Source organism: Neolamprologus brichardi, chromosome 14 (genome assembly GCF_056152115.1).
Source record: "Neolamprologus brichardi isolate AB-2024 chromosome 14, ASM5615211v1, whole genome shotgun sequence".
Lineage (NCBI taxonomy): Eukaryota > Metazoa > Chordata > Actinopteri > Cichliformes > Cichlidae > Neolamprologus > Neolamprologus brichardi.
This window is the reverse complement of record NC_142117.1, coordinates 39,642,129-39,657,769: the sequence shown is the minus strand read 5'-3', so window position 1 is coordinate 39,657,769 and position 15,641 is coordinate 39,642,129. Positions and strand designations below refer to the sequence as shown.

Here is a 15,641-nt window from a genome sequence, read left to right as displayed (position 1 = left end):
CAAGATTAACTAAATAAAAGGGAGAAAATGATTTGAGTGCAAGTAGTGCTGAAGGTTGTGGTTAGTTTCACGGGTGATTTTGCCAACAGCTGCACAATTTAGAGCAAGCTCGCAAAAGAGACGTCATTCAGCTGCAGGAAATTTACTGAGTGGACAGGCACAGCTTGTTAACTGTGATCAGAAAAGGATACAAGTACATTTATACACTTATACAGTTTTATTTATCTACATTTTACCCACATTTACACAACTAAATGTAGACGTACGGTGGCAGCCTGACAGAGTCGGAGGCTTCAGAAATACTTTGACACTAAGTCAGCTTATATCACTTTAGGGATAAACCAGAAATGCATGAATGACAAAAGTTTGTTTCTGTTAACAGTCTCAGTTTCTTTGTTCTGGATTTGTTTAGTTAGAACAACACGGCTGAGATCGCCGTGGCAACCTTGTGCACTGTCCATGGTGCTGAAATGACATCCGTTTAATATTTTCCAGTTCGCTTCACCACAAAGAAACTTTATAAAGTGAAAATATGTTTGAACATTTATTAACATAAATCCATTGATCAGACTGAAATCCATCCAAGGTCAGATTAGTTTCACTGGTTTCGGTTCCAGGTCATCTGTGAGATCAGATTTTGAATTAGGCGGCTCGGTAATCTGCGAGCATTTGTCATGTGGTTGTCCATTATGCCAAATATAGACATGGCGCACCACATGCCACTGCCATTCTTGTTCATAGCCTTGTTACTTCTCGGGTTGACTACTGCAATTCACGCTTTGGTCTTACTCAGAAATCGATCCATAAGCTTCAACGTGTCCAGAACTCTGCTGCCCGTATTATCACAGGACTCCTTCTATTCACCACATCATCCCCGTCCTGCAGCAGCTTCACTGGCTCCCGGTCAAATATCACATCAATTTTAAAATACTTTTGTATACAATTCATCTCCTCTCCCCTCCATATCTCTCTGAATTGGTTCAGATCACAGCAAAAATCTTCGAGTTCACTACAAGAATCTGGTCAGTACTTTTATGCCAAAACCCAGTTGGCACAATCCGACCCGTAGAGAGCTGAGTAGAGACGTTAAAAACCATCTGCAGGACTGCAGTGCCCATCAAACTGGAAATTCAATATTTGGACAAAACCTTTTTCTTTTCAGTCTGCAATCAGTGCAGAAACACCAGCTGTCTCTTCATCTCTGCCTCCATCCTTCGTGACTCATCCTCTATTATCCTGGTTTTTGGAAAGTGCCCCCAAGTTCAGATAAATATACCCGACCATCAAACTGAAATGCCTTTTTTTCCTCCATATTGGTCCTTTGGGTGAGTCACCACTGCACACATGCAACTGCAAAGTTTCCTGAAAGTCAGCGTCTATAAAATAAGCAGTGATTGGTTTAGCTACCAACAAGTGTCCTCAGTAATGTGTGCCGGGCAGATCGTTTGTGTTTCTGCGTTCAGTCACACAACAATCTGAGCAAAAACTGTGACTGCAGCCATTTCAGTTTGTAGCAATCATTCTTAAAAATGGATATTTCTGTTTGCATTCATAATTTAAACCCCCAAAGAGGGGAAAATATGTGCATTGAGCTGTTAAAAATGCGAATGTTGAAACTCTTCTGTCAGTGTCACACATCTGGTGATCGAATCCAGTATCCACACTCTTCCTCTCATCCTTTACCTGCTGCTGGCCCAGACCGTATGCGAGATATTCGTTTTGATAGGGTTAAGTGTTCATTAATCTAGTGCTCCAGAAAAAAGAGCCAGTGACACTTCTGGGTAATAACGCTGAGGGTTGTGTCGATTTAAACAAATGAGGCCGTTCGTTTAAAACTGAACCGCAATCTGATCTTTCTCAGGTAATTTGCTTGTAATTGAACACACATATTGAGTCTAGGTGTTTGGTAAAAGTCACAGAAGCATGAAGCTGAGTTTGTTTAAATCTCCGCACGTCTACTTGTAATTAAACACACAGAGGTATTGACCTGCAGCACTTCACGACCTTTTCTCCTCATCGTTTCTTGCCACCTTATCACTGCGCAGCTCCGTCCCTCTCTGTTCATCGCGAGCAGCTCGTTTACAGATGATAAATGTGACATGTGTGTGGATGACAGTCATTGCTTTTGCATTTGATGTTTAGCCTCATTAGGATCAGACACGACCAACTGCTTGGTGGTGCTTCTACTTTTAATAATAAGATTTCTTTATAGAAAATTTGATAGTATTACTATGACTACTGTGACGGCAGTGTTTTGGTGCCCAGAGACGGCATCTGTGACCAGAATGGAAAAATATCTTTTATAAACTCTTGAGATTTTTTAGCTTTTATGAAGGGCCTGAGCCCAGTACTGAAGAAGAAAGCAACTGGGTCGACCGTGGCTCAGGGGGTTGGGAAGCGTATCTGTAACCGCAAGGTCGCCGGTTCGATCCACGAGCTCCCTGGTCGTTGTGTCCTTGGGCAAGACACTTCACCTGCTGCCTACTGGTGTTGGTCAGAGGGGCCGATGGCGCGATATGGCAGCCTCACTTCTGTCAGTCTGCCCCAAGGCAGCTGTGGCTACAGCTGTAGCTGCCTCCACCAGTGTGTGAATGTGAGAGTGAATGAATTGTAAAGCGCTTTGGGTGCCTTGAAAAGCACTTTATAAATCCAATCCATTAATATTCACCATTGTTAGAAACAAATCTTTAGTTACGCTTCAGTGTGTCACTCAATTAAATTTTGAAGCACGCTGACATAATGAAGACATTAATCTTTAAAATATCTCACTATAATAAATTAATTTTCCTTATCTTTAGTTATTAAAATAATGGGACACTGCAGTCAAACGTTCCTCGAGGATTCAGAAGAGTTCTCTGTCTCACCAGCAGGGTCTAGTCAACCCTATAAAACTTCCATAAAGACAAAATAGATGTTTTCTTGGTCTCCTTGTTTTTTGTTTAAACGATATTTGTGATGTTACTGAACACAAAAAGTGTAAACACTGCAATGTCCTCCCTCATGTGCAGCACATGACAGGATATCTTCTACTTCAAATGCATCTGTGCAGCTGGAAATATTCTGTGAGCTTGAGCTGAATGGGCTGCCTGGATGGGGCATGCACCAAACACCACGCCCACTCGCTAGCTGTGAATCCAAAGGACACACGCTAACATCACACAGACTTCATAATAGAAAACCGGCAGGTTGGAAATGCAGGTTCACACACATTTCTGGTGTGACATTGGCTTCCGAGATGCAAATCGGATTCTGCTTCAGTTTTGTAGCTGCTAATTCAGTCAAACTTACACTGAAGGAAAAAAATGTCTCACCTCAGATTCAGATTGTTGTACGGCCGTTTGCATGAATCAGGATTCTACAGCACGAGCGCCTCGCTGTCGCTATAAAATCTGACCCATTGTCCTCTGGGACAGAGCAACACACAGTGAAGGACAAATAACAAAGAGAGCCTCACAAACGTGCTCTCTTTTCCAATCTCTCCCTCTTCTTCACACAAACTCTCATTAGCTGCGACTGAGGCTGAATAACACAGCAAATTGGTTTCTCAACAATCACTTTCTCTATGTCTGCTGAGGCTTGTTGGCTAGAAGGAGACAATCAGTGTCATCTCACATTACAGAGATACACAAAAGGTGAATGTCATCAAATCTAAAGCCCCCCCTTTAAAAAACACAGACTTTAAAATGCAAAAAAAAGTGTTTGTGGCTCTAAAACAGCTTCAAGACTTTGGCGAGAGCGTGACTGAAAATCACAATAAAGAAATGTTTGATAGGCCGAAGCTTCAGCATCCACTGACAGCACACAGAGGAAAAACAGCTCTATAAAGACGGGAGCCTGAAATTTGTCATGTTCACGTCGACTCTTTAAAGTCTTTAGTTGCTCACGTGTCGCGTCAGTGCTCTTATAATAAAAATAGATACATCCCAATCATATATCGCTCTTTATCTTTGCTATTTTTAGTGCTTCAGTGTTCAGTTTTTATCTCCTGTTTCTTTTTATATTAATGTCTTGTTTCTGTGTAAAACACTCTGTTGTGCATTTACACTGTTTTTTTACAGTGTAAATGTTTTTTACAGTTTTTTTTACAGTTCTAAGATGTAAAGGAAAAAAGTGTGGAAAACCACAGTTTCCCCGAGCAGTTCAAAGATGAGGACAATGTGGAGATACATTAGTGAGTATGGAACGGGTAACTAACTCTGAAGGCTCTATTAATACTGAATATTTAAAGGTTCTGGAGTAACAAACACTGCTAACGAGGCATTCATTATTTTGGCAAGATGATGCCAAACCACATTTTGTACATAACCCACGAGCTTGTCTCCACAGTAAGAATCCAAGCGCTGCACTTCAGTCATCAATTTGACATTAAATACTTTATAAAACAAAAAATATGGTCGAGGAAAGACAGAATTATGCATCAGCAAAACACAGGAATACCGCAGTAAACATGTCCTTTTGACTTCTACAGCAAACACAGTCCCCAAACACTGTTAATAAAAGCAGAGGTAAGACACCACAAATGTAAGTTTACGTAAGAAATAACAGTAACACTCTTGGACACCATAATTTGTTTCAAATCACTGCACTTTCCCTTTTGTTTACATTGTGATGTCATCGTGAAAGTGTCGTACGAAGTGAAGGTTTCTCATGCAGAATGCAGTTAAACACAACACAATATCCACTTTTCTTGTTTTTTACTTATTTTTTTCTCTGGTTTAATGTACATTTCAAATTCCTTTAATTTTAAATATGTTTATATTGTCTATTCTGTAAAATAGTCAGATGTCTATTCATATTAATGTACAGAATTCACCTGCTTGCTGCTACTACTGCACATTCACCCAATGTATATACGCCCCCCCCCCATTTTTGCACATGTCGAGGAGCATGTCAGGCTACATTTCACTGTGTGTTATACTTGTATAACTATGCATGTGACAAATAAAGAACCTTGAACGGACTGATTTTCACCTCCAGCAGCGTCGGAGGCCCACCTGTCCGTCAAACCTGAAGTACTGAATTTTTTAAAAGGGGGATATGCACGTCCGGCTCTTCATTATGTCCTTTGTGAGATAATTATCTGCTATTTTAACTGTCTGCTTTGTTTCCAGCATCACAGAAATTAAGCTCACCGTTTGTAACACTGATAAAATCGATCATTTAGTTCTTCAGTCCATGATTCGTTCAGTTCTCCCCCAAAGCTTCGAACTAAGACAGCAAGCCATCTGCTTGAGATGTATAAACTCATTTTCAGTGCACAACAGGTCATTCAAAACAAGAGCAGCAGCTGCATGAATACAGTGTAAAAGCAGATCAGAGGATAAACTGAAAATAAAATAGGAATTAAAAACAGTGAAAGAAGAGCAGAAAAATGCTGCTTGGTGTGTCTGCTCACAGGATTATACTTTATTGTATTTAAAAGACAGTTTTAGTCCTGAGGGTGTGGCCAAGCAGCTCCACAGTCAGAGGATTACAACTGTGTGTGTGTGTGTGTGTTGGTCGTGAGTACATTTGTTTCTCTGTGTGCATCTGCAGGGTTAGACTGTAGTTGGCGGCTACAGGGCATAAAGCTTTCCTCTTTCTCTGCTCCTTTTCTCTCTCACATTCCCAAGTTTCCAGCTCAACTCCTTATTTGCTTTCCAGGTAGTTGTGCACATGTGCCAGTTGAGAATATATGCCACGTTAGAAACTATAGAGAATAAAAGATTTATGACCATTTAAATGTCAAAGCTGTCTTTTTAAATATGTACTGCAGGCAGCCATTTGCAGTGAAACGTGCTCCAGCTCCACTGAGCTGCTGCAGCTGACAGTTTCTGAGAGCAGTTTCTGTTATAATCCTGCCTTAAATGGTCACTGAGCACAAAGCCTGCAGCAACTCTGTATGAATGGAGTTCAGTCCACAGAGAAAAATCTTCCCCCAATAAAACAACAACAATGACAAAAAGACAGTAAATATGGATTTGAGGCTACATCTGTTCTACTGCCCCAGATTCAAGTATCCTGCCTGACAGGACGCTCAGAGGCTCTTCAGTTTTCTGCACGGGCAGAAAGATTTCAGTTCATGTGAAGGAGGAAAATGGTGGAGCAGTATGGCGATACAGCTTTTGAGGAGCGGCGATATAAACATTACTTTTATTTTTATTGCTGAAAAAAAACAAGAGCGTGATGATAAAGTGCAACTGCACAAGTGCATTTTACTGCTAACACAACTTCAGCTCTTTGTGAGCATCTGCACAGACAGCATGCTAACACAAAACTAGCCAACAACCCAGAGTGATGATAAAGAGCGATGAGCCTGAACTTCAACAGGTAACAAACTGATGAGCAGTCAGGCAGAAGCCTCTACATCTACCTGCTCATGTTTCTGCTCAGAGTCACAAAGTGTCTTTGAGCTGGTTTTCAACTTTATTTTGTTCATTAACAGCCAAAAACACAAGATCGTATGTGTGTCCCGATTAGGACAGAGATCTGCGTTGGTGTGTGGGACTGTAGCTTAAGGTTCATATTGTTAACTACTAATTATGAGACAAAGTGTATTAGTCAAGTTGTTGCTTCATCATGTCCAAGTCAGCTTTGTTGTAACTCAGGTCCACAGTAAATATGTTGGTCACTCAGTTATTGAGCAGGACATATGAAACACAGGGCTTCTTTACATATATATGCAACATTTTAACCAAAGTGATTTTGATAAAATGTGACAATCATTCTGCAAGACTAAGGCTGCGTTCACACTGCAGGCAAAAGCGCATCAAATTCGACTTTTCTGACCCTCTGCGACCCATATCCAATCATGGTGTGACAGTGTGAACGGCACAAATCCGATATTTTCAAATCTGATCTGGGTCACTTTCGTATGTGGTGCTGAATCCGATACATATCTGATGTTTTAGAAAGCTGCTGTTTGATGGTCATGTCGCATTAAATCCGTCTTTTACGTCACTGACACAAGACAGACGCCAATTATCAGCGCCGGAGAAGACATCGCGAACGCTTCCTGACCATCCAGTGAAACTGTTGGGAAGACAACGTTGGAGAAACGTGAACATTTTATTTGTACTGTATAATCTGCAGATTCTGACAGAAATCTGCAGCTATCCTTTGAAGCAGCGCTCCTCTAAAACAGCAATAAGGATCATTATTAGGTTATTTACATTATTATGAAAATAACAAAATAACTTAAAGCAAAAATTGGGAAACGTAAAGTCCAAAGTCTTTATATTAAGTCCATCAGTCAAACAATACTGTTGCTCTGGGTCTAAACAGAGCGCGTTGTGTGTGACGTCTTCTTTTGCGCATGCGGCCGCTTTGAGCGTTCACACTAGAGCGACAAAAAAATCGGATTTGATCAAAAAATCTGAATTGAGCATTAAGACCTGCAGAGTGAACGTAGACTAAAAGACAATTTCCGTGACAGCAGGTGGTGAGCTGATGATTTCTCTCCAGATGACATTTTTTATTCTGGTGTGCTGCCCAAATCACTGTTTTCCTCTGGCAAAAAAGCAAAAATGTAATTTAACACAATGCTGATTAAAGAGGGGACAGAAGAGGCAGCTCTCCTGTGATGGAAAAAAAGTGTATCCCTCCAGATTTAAATTACAATAGGGCCACGAGGTTCACAGAGAAATGGAGGCTAATTGTGAGTGTAATTACTCTTGTGATGAGGGTGAATAATGACCCACATGCACTCTCTAGATTGGATTTAAATCACAGACCAGCACAGGTAATGTTAATCCTCCGATTTCCTTTCAGAAATAAATCCACAGTCTAAAAGGGTTTAATAAGTCTCTGCTGCTCCTCAATAAAGCTGATTCAAAATGAACAGCTGAACTCTTCAAGAATTAAACGCACAGCGATTACAGCAAGTAGCAGAGGCAAACAGCAGGTTAACAGTCTGGTGTCACAATATGAGCAGCTGATCTGATCTGATGTGTAAAAAAAGCAAAGCACAGTTAAAAAGTTTGTGACCTTCCTGAAGAGCTGGACGTGTTCAGCCTGCAGCTCTTTATCTAAAAGTTCATAGGAACTGCAAAAGATGAAAAAATGATAGAGTGCTGAAAAATCCTCGGCATTAGTTGCTTTTCTAATAACAGACTGCAGCTGGCTCTACGCACTGTTACAAACTCCTGCTTTTCATTAAAAGCCACCTCACTTTTTCTAGCTGAGCACTTGAATGTGAAGCCGTCTGATAAACTGTTTGCTTCAACGGCCACTTAACCTCCCGAGACCCTCCGATGCTGTGTGAACATAGTCCACAGTGATAAAAGACTAACTGGCATCAATGAGATAAAAATGTCAGCACATAATTTTCCTGTGATTCATCCACTCTTAGACAGGCTATCTGGTTCCACTGCAGGGATAATAATAAGACCAGTGCACTGAAAACTGTTTAGTGACACAAAATGTCAAAACTGGGGTTTATTGGACGAAAACTAAAAGTTTTGAAAAAGCCCTAAAAGTAATATAACATTCTGGGGTTGCGACTGATTTGCTGCCCAGCCTGCCGATCACAAACCAAAGAGCTATAATTACACCTGTGAACATGAGTGATGGAGACTTACCAGCAGGGCGGCAGAGGCCAAACAGCTGCAGCTCCTCAGCTCTAAAAGATGCCTGCTGGTCACAAAATAGAGACGTGAGAAGCATCTAAATATCGATCCTCTCTTCTTTCAAACTCTTCTCTTACTTGTCTCTAGAGGCATCCTGTCCATATAACGTGTGTCTGTTCGTGCTCACTAAAGCCCCCGGGTCAAATTAATCACAGACCTCAATTTACACCCGGATTCACCTCAGCAGCTGTTTATTGTGCCTGCTAACCTCTATGTGAGTCAATTCCACCTTGGCTTTCATCAGAACCATTTCATTTGTCTCAGCAGTCTCAACCTATTTTCAAAAGCAATTAATTACTTAGTTACTTCTTAAAAACACGATTTACAACCTGAATAGGTGATAAAGTGATAGATCTTTCAGCCCAATTCTACTTTTTCTGCATAATCATCATACAAAATGTAATCAAATGGAAAAGTCTCTTTTTAAAACTTGTTTTATTAGTTTTAATCTTTTAATTTTATGCATCAAGCAAACATTTAATTATCTGCAACATTCACTGACTGGAAGAAATTAGTTTAACATTTAAACCTATTTTCTGCACATTCCAGCACATAAAATAAAATATTTTTGTGTGTTTACACTCAGTCTTTCAAATAGATGCAAGTAAAACACAGCAGAAAATAAATAAAGTCACAGACTAGCGGTCCTGTTGCTCTATTTTCACCTGTAAAGCAGGAGTGGGGTAGGCGGAGGGTTACCCTGGTGCAGGTGTGCAGCGGTCAGTGGAAGAATCCGCGAGTTTCTCTGTGAGTTTCCCATTACGTCGTAGCTACTCGGTGCTTGTTTGGAAGTTTAGGGGTTTTTTCGCTGTAAAAAGAAGTTTTCTTCCCACGCACAACGGACACTAATGTTTTTGTCACTTTTTATGGAATCAAACTCAAAGTAAGGTCAGTACTTCCACGCTTTAAACGCTGCACGCTCATACTCTCTCTGCACTCGATATATGATCCATTGTTGATCTGCACACAGCTGTTGTCACGAACGTCGCACTCGCTTACGTCACTGTCATGAGACATTCTCGCAAAAAAATCACGGTTTTAGTAACGCAGTAACACAGCGTTGCTACGGGAAAGTAACGGTAATCTAATTACCGTTTTTGCAACAGTAATCCCTTACTTTACTCGTTACTTGAAAAAAGTAATCGGATTACCGCGTTACTGCCCATCTCTGCTTATAACACTATGCATTTTTCACTGAACATGTCCCGAGAACTGTGTGAATGCACAGTAAAAGTATCGTTCTGAAATAAAGTTTGTTAAGAACTCAAGAATTTCCAGCGAGTTCCCCAGATAAGCACTCACATCAGTCTCGCTCTGGGTTCCGACAGTTGTGTGTTAGAGTCTTGTCTGCTGTTGTTGCTGTTGTTGTTCTTTGGAACCAGAGGTGTATTTAGACCAGAGGGTTGAGTGCTAAATCATCAGTTAGAAAACTGGCTGCAAAGCTGGACTCTAACGGTGCAGCACCTACATTATTATCTGCTAATTATTACTACTGAGCAGATAAAAACACCTTAGAATTTCACTCAGCTAAACTGAAGCCCAGGATTCAGGGGCCGGCATGTTAGACAGCATTTGTCAGTTCAGTTCAATGACTCCACCCAGCTCACAGGAGACACACGCACTTCCAAATTCAAGTGTTATACAATAATTTCACACCCTGCACAGTTTTATGAACAATGAATTGAAATTTAATCATTTTTTGATCATAGGTGGTGTGTATCATTAAAATCTGCCAGAGGAATTTAGTTCTTACTTTCGTTCAGCGATGTTGAATCTGTCCACAGAATCACACGAGATCAGCAAGGAATGAATTATACCAACTGAAAGACACAACCACACACACCCCTCCCCATGGTGCCCTGCATTGTTCAGACTGTATGAAGGAGCTTCACCTCATAAATTATTTTACAACCAAAATGGTAGAAGGAGGGAATCCCAATACAATATAAGCTTTGCAGTCTGAAAAGTAATTCTGCATCGTATCCAGAGAGACGTTTTGTTTTGAGTCTTAACACCTGTACAAGCAAATTTAGATACACAACTCTACTGGACAGACTCCACAGTTAATACCAGCTAAAGGGAATAATGACGTTCCCAGAATTTTAATGTGCAGTTGTTCCTGACGACTAACGAGAGATGACAGGAGAAGGAAGGAAATTGTTTTTATTTTATTTCACTGTACATGCTTTTGTTGAGGTCTTTGATTAGCGGTTAGCGGGGAAAAAAACTGGCTTACAAAGACATTATATAATTTCAGCTCCTCTCTTCTTCCTTCTCTGCACCACTGCTTCCTCTCCTGTCCTGAAGTTCACATGGACAGAGGTTATGTTTCGGGACAGGCTCGTCTGTTTCACCTAACGCCTTCTTTTCTACCATCCATCACATTTCTGAGTTCTTGAACTCTATGAATTCTTTTGTTTCCATTTGTTATGGTAACATTATCAAAGATGATTAACTTTCAAAAGAGACAAAATTTTAACCAATTCTTTTGACTCTGGTGTTTCTATGTCCTTAAGAAGTAAGAGCTCAGGTTGGAATAAGACATAATTCTCTTGAGTGAAAAGGAAGTAACGTCTTCTCTTCTATAGGAATATGTTTCACTGCTTTGGCTTTTGTTTCATTTTCCATGCACATGGCTGACTTTATTAGGGTTTCTGATGAGAACTGTTTAGCTGACACAGATGATCATAAAAATTATTATTAAAACACATATTGGAGCCATATTTCAGATTGTAGTTGCTCAGCCTAAAGTATAAATGTGCTAGGGATAACCAGTAGCTATGCATACAGATGTAAAGTGTAGAAGCAAATGTATATGTCATTTGATACTAGGGCTGCCACAAACGATTATTTTGATAGTCGACTAGTCATCGATTATTTTTGCGATTAGTCGACTAATCAGATCATCATCCATTGAAGTAAAACGTACAGCTTATTGCACCAGCAGCATCTGCTCTTATATAACTATCATTAGCTTAAAGCTTTAAGTGTTTAAGGTCTGTGCTAACTAAAAATAAAGACAAGATGATAGTTTATTAAATTTTAATGAAATTTGCAGATTGTTTGGGTGAAGTTTAATAAACTCCTTGCTATCTAAAATATAACAGGACACCGGAGTATATTGTCCAGCATCTCACACTTCTGATAATCAGCTGTCTGCTTGATGTTTATTCAGCTGTGTAAAAACTATAACTTTAATCTCAGCCAAACCGATTTACTCAGGAACAAATAAAATACTAAAAAAAACCAAACAATAACATTTTTAAGTTATCTAAGTGACTTATATATCATGTTTAACCTGAGTAGCGAAAGACGGCGGTGGGTTTGAAAATGATCTGCCGGAGTCCGGTGTTCTCACGGCTCTAGTGAGCCTAGCCCCCGGCTAGCTATCGAGCTAGTGGGTAACAGACGTCTCCGAAAACGTCGGAGCGCTTTTGAAAATATGTGGTGTCTTGATAAACTGAGCAGATATTTGAGGTTTACACAGCTACATTCTCGCCTGAAAATATGTTAAACGTTTATTTTGTGACCCAGAAAGAATAATAAGAGTAATATTAAAACTAACTAGCTGCCGCCATTGTTGGAAACTGAGCTGGGCTGCGCTATGAATTCTGGGACACAGCTTCTTCTTCTTTGGGGTTTAACGGCAGCTGGCATCCTTGTACATGCAGTGCTGCCATCTTCTGTTTCAGTCCGTTATTACACTCTTAAATCCTACTACTTATTCCTGCGTCTTTTGGGATCTTACAAAGCTTCAAACGACGCGTCGACTATTAAATCAGTCGTCGACGATTTTGATAGTCGACGTAATCGTGACTAGTCGACCAATCGTGGCAGCCCTAATTGATACACAAAGAGGTGTTTATGAGGGTTATAGAGCAAGTTATGTACCCATTCAGTGGTTAACCGTTTTGATATTTATATGTATCTGAATGTCTGAATGTTTACACATGCACTTTCAAAGCAGTAATAAGTATGTGTTGAATCTACCTAGTTGGTTTTCCTGCATTTATCTGAGTGTAGGATTTCCTGGCTTCTGAGTGGCCAGTGAAGTATCACGAGGGCTGTACACAGGAAGTGTGCAGAGAGTAAGTTATCATCTCCATCTTGCTGTTTCTAATAGTTCTGTGAGATTCAGAACCACACAACGAACCCTCACGTTACACTCACACAATCTACGTTGTTTTTGTTTACATTTATTTCATTTCATTTATATTTAATCGCTCATTTTGGATACAATTGTTCAGTCTTATTGTTCAGTCTGAACAATAAGCACTGCACTTTAAACTCACCTGCAGGAAAAGCGCTTCACGATAAATGTGGACTGATTAAATTACCACTGCTTTAAAGAAACAGTTACTCGTTTTTAATGTCACAATAAAGTATGTTGTAGGTGATAAGCTGCTATGGCAACGCTGCTGTTTATGGCCACAAATACGATGCAGATGTTCCAGCATCTGTTTATGCAGCATGTTATCTGGTGTAATTATGTAACAATACATTTTAGTGGATAATCTGAGCACAGCTTGTAACTTGTGCTGTCCAAGCATGTCTGACACTGAAAGTCGTTGAATTTGAATATTGCATAACCTGAATTCAACATCGGAATGAAGATATTCAATCGAGCAACTCACATACACACGCACACAAATGTATAAGGATACTCTTTAACTTGACCGGGGTAAATAAAGAGACATGACGAGTCTGGGTGGCAGAAAAGATGAAGAAATGAGAGGGGGAAGTAGAGAAACAAAAGATGAGAGCAGAAGGATGAACAGTGAGACGGGGAGAGGAGTGCACTATCTAATATGGCAATAATGGAAAAAAATGACACGTATATTGGCAGAGTCAGGGTTACCGTGGTGTGTGGGTGTGTGTCTGTGGGTGTGTGTGCACGCGCTCAGGGTGGTGGTTCATTTGGACGCCTTAATTGAGTGTTCTGCAGTTTCCCTCTGGGTTCCTGTCACCTTGACCTGAGCTCAGAGCTCCATCAGCAAATTCTGAACGAGATGATCTCCATTAATACAAACGTGTGTGGCAGATATTTCAATTACACCCAACACACACACACACACACACACACACACACAACAAGAGCAACGTGATCCAAAGACGCACACATGCATACAAGCACAGACCCCCACACAGCACCCATTCATCACTCGGTTGGGTCGCTGCGGGATACAACTAATGAGGCATCATAGTGGCTGTTACCCAGAATGCATTGCATTAGCCCTCCAAGGCTTCACGCTATTTGGCCATTCATTGACACGCGTGGAACTGAGTGCTTTTGTGCAAAAAGTGCAGAAAGTCCCTCACTGCTGCTTGTGTATGGTGTGTGTGCGTTTTCTATACAATGAATGGTAAAATGTAAGAGTGTGGAGTCACTGAATATCTCACAGAGCTAAAGCTGCAGATTTTTATGCGTCATTTGTGTCTCATGGCTGATTTCTGCTTGAGCCTAAGTGGTCAAAGCCGTTGCCAGCGTTCATCTCTGTGCTCTGTGCTTTACATCATGGTTGTGTCCTGGTGTTTTACATGCAGATTACTTCTGTCCCTCAAGCTTGCTCTTTCTTTTGCAATTTTCCTGTAGGGATTTGTTGACATCTGCGAGTCCTCATTTTGAGGCTTTGATAATTATTTTTTACACTGAGGCGATATTTATTATTTGCTTATCGATCCATTCAAAAACTGAGGGGAAATATCTGGAGTTTGCTACACTGAGTTGAAACGGTGACAAACACAACCAGTTAGTATGAAACCCAGTTAAACTGGAACATGGAAATGCAGAATCAATGGTACTGAACAGATGTGCAGTTAACAGAGCGGTGTGTGTTAGGCTACATCATACAGTTTGTGATAAACTATTAAAAGGATGAGAATAAGATCCAGTCTCACAGCAAAATATATAAGAGCTAAGTTAGTTCTAAGTTAGGCACAAGCAAACTGATCTGGGAAAGCTGCCATTAGAAGCTCCACTGCTGCTCCCATCACTTTGTAGCTGACAGTGGATCGCTATAGTGCTCAATCCAGGCTTGTTTTGCTTGTAATCACTGCAAGTCTATGAGGTTTCATTGAGATGGTCAGTTATCAGCACAATCCTGCTAAAGCCTTCCTGTGTATACTCCGCTTAAGCCTGTGGGGGTAAAAGCCACTGTCCTGGAGCCTTTAGTGCATATAGATACTGATAATTGTCCTCTTATAATCTAACTATGAATGCAGATTAAAAAAACAATAACAAAGACTTGTGGTTACTACAAACAACAACTGGTGAAAAAACTCTTGACCTTTGCCTACAGATTACTGTACACACCACCGACTTGCAAGAAAAAAGAATGAATTAGGACCAACATCATTATTGCAGATCTGGTCTAACCTTATGTGTGGTGCATCAGACTATTATTCACAAGGCAATAAAGCAAATGGTCAGATCTCAACAATGCAAGTATTTCTCAACCATAAAACTCTGTAACTCTGCGACATGGTATCGATGAGGTGGACCAGCATCAAACGTCTGTCCCCATCACTGCAATTCCCAAGAGAAAGGGGAAGAAAAGGTGGGAAGGAGAGCAAACTCACCACTAGTCTCAGGTGGTCCTGGCAGGCTGCAGAGAACGAGAGAGAAAGAAGAGCAGATGAGTCGGCTTTCACGTTTGACGTTTTCGTGAACATTTTGCAGCAAAGACCTAAACATCGATGGCTAAAAGCATCTTAACAACTCTGCACACTCCCACAGGCGCGCACCAAAAAACAAAAGCATGAATACGAAGTGCAGCATCCCACATCAGCTCAAGGACAGGAGGAGGGATTTACCACGAGAGGCAGATGGAGGGAAATAAAGGGGGGATAGAGAGTGTTTAAGAAATAGGCAAGTAGTAATATAGGTCAGTGATGACATCTCATGTGTATAGGTGTCAGTTAATTAGGTGTGTTATCATCTTCATGGATTATGAGCATAAACTTTAATACGCACACTCTTCTGCATGTGGTATGTGTGTGCAGTGTCTTTCTGCCATAGCAGCAGATGTTACAGGG

The 15,641-nt window shown here is 40.6% G+C and overlaps 1 protein-coding gene across 3 annotated transcripts in view; it reads right to left on the bottom strand.

The window, feature by feature from the left end:
- Window positions 1-15,641, bottom strand: part of slc8a2b (solute carrier family 8 member 2b) — a 243,944-nt gene that overhangs the window by 100,214 nt on the left and 128,089 nt on the right. Inside the window, exons 3-4 of one of the 3 annotated variants that reach the window (XM_087851323.1) lie at window positions 15,186-15,211; window positions 8,559-8,613 (exon numbers count right to left, since the gene is read on the bottom strand). The exons of 1 other annotated variant lie outside the window; for it this stretch is intronic. The gene's annotated coding sequence lies outside the window, so the exon portion shown is untranslated. The remainder of the gene's footprint in view (window positions 1-8,558; window positions 8,614-15,185; window positions 15,212-15,641) is intronic. One more of the 3 variants, XM_087851322.1, reaches the window with a different exon arrangement.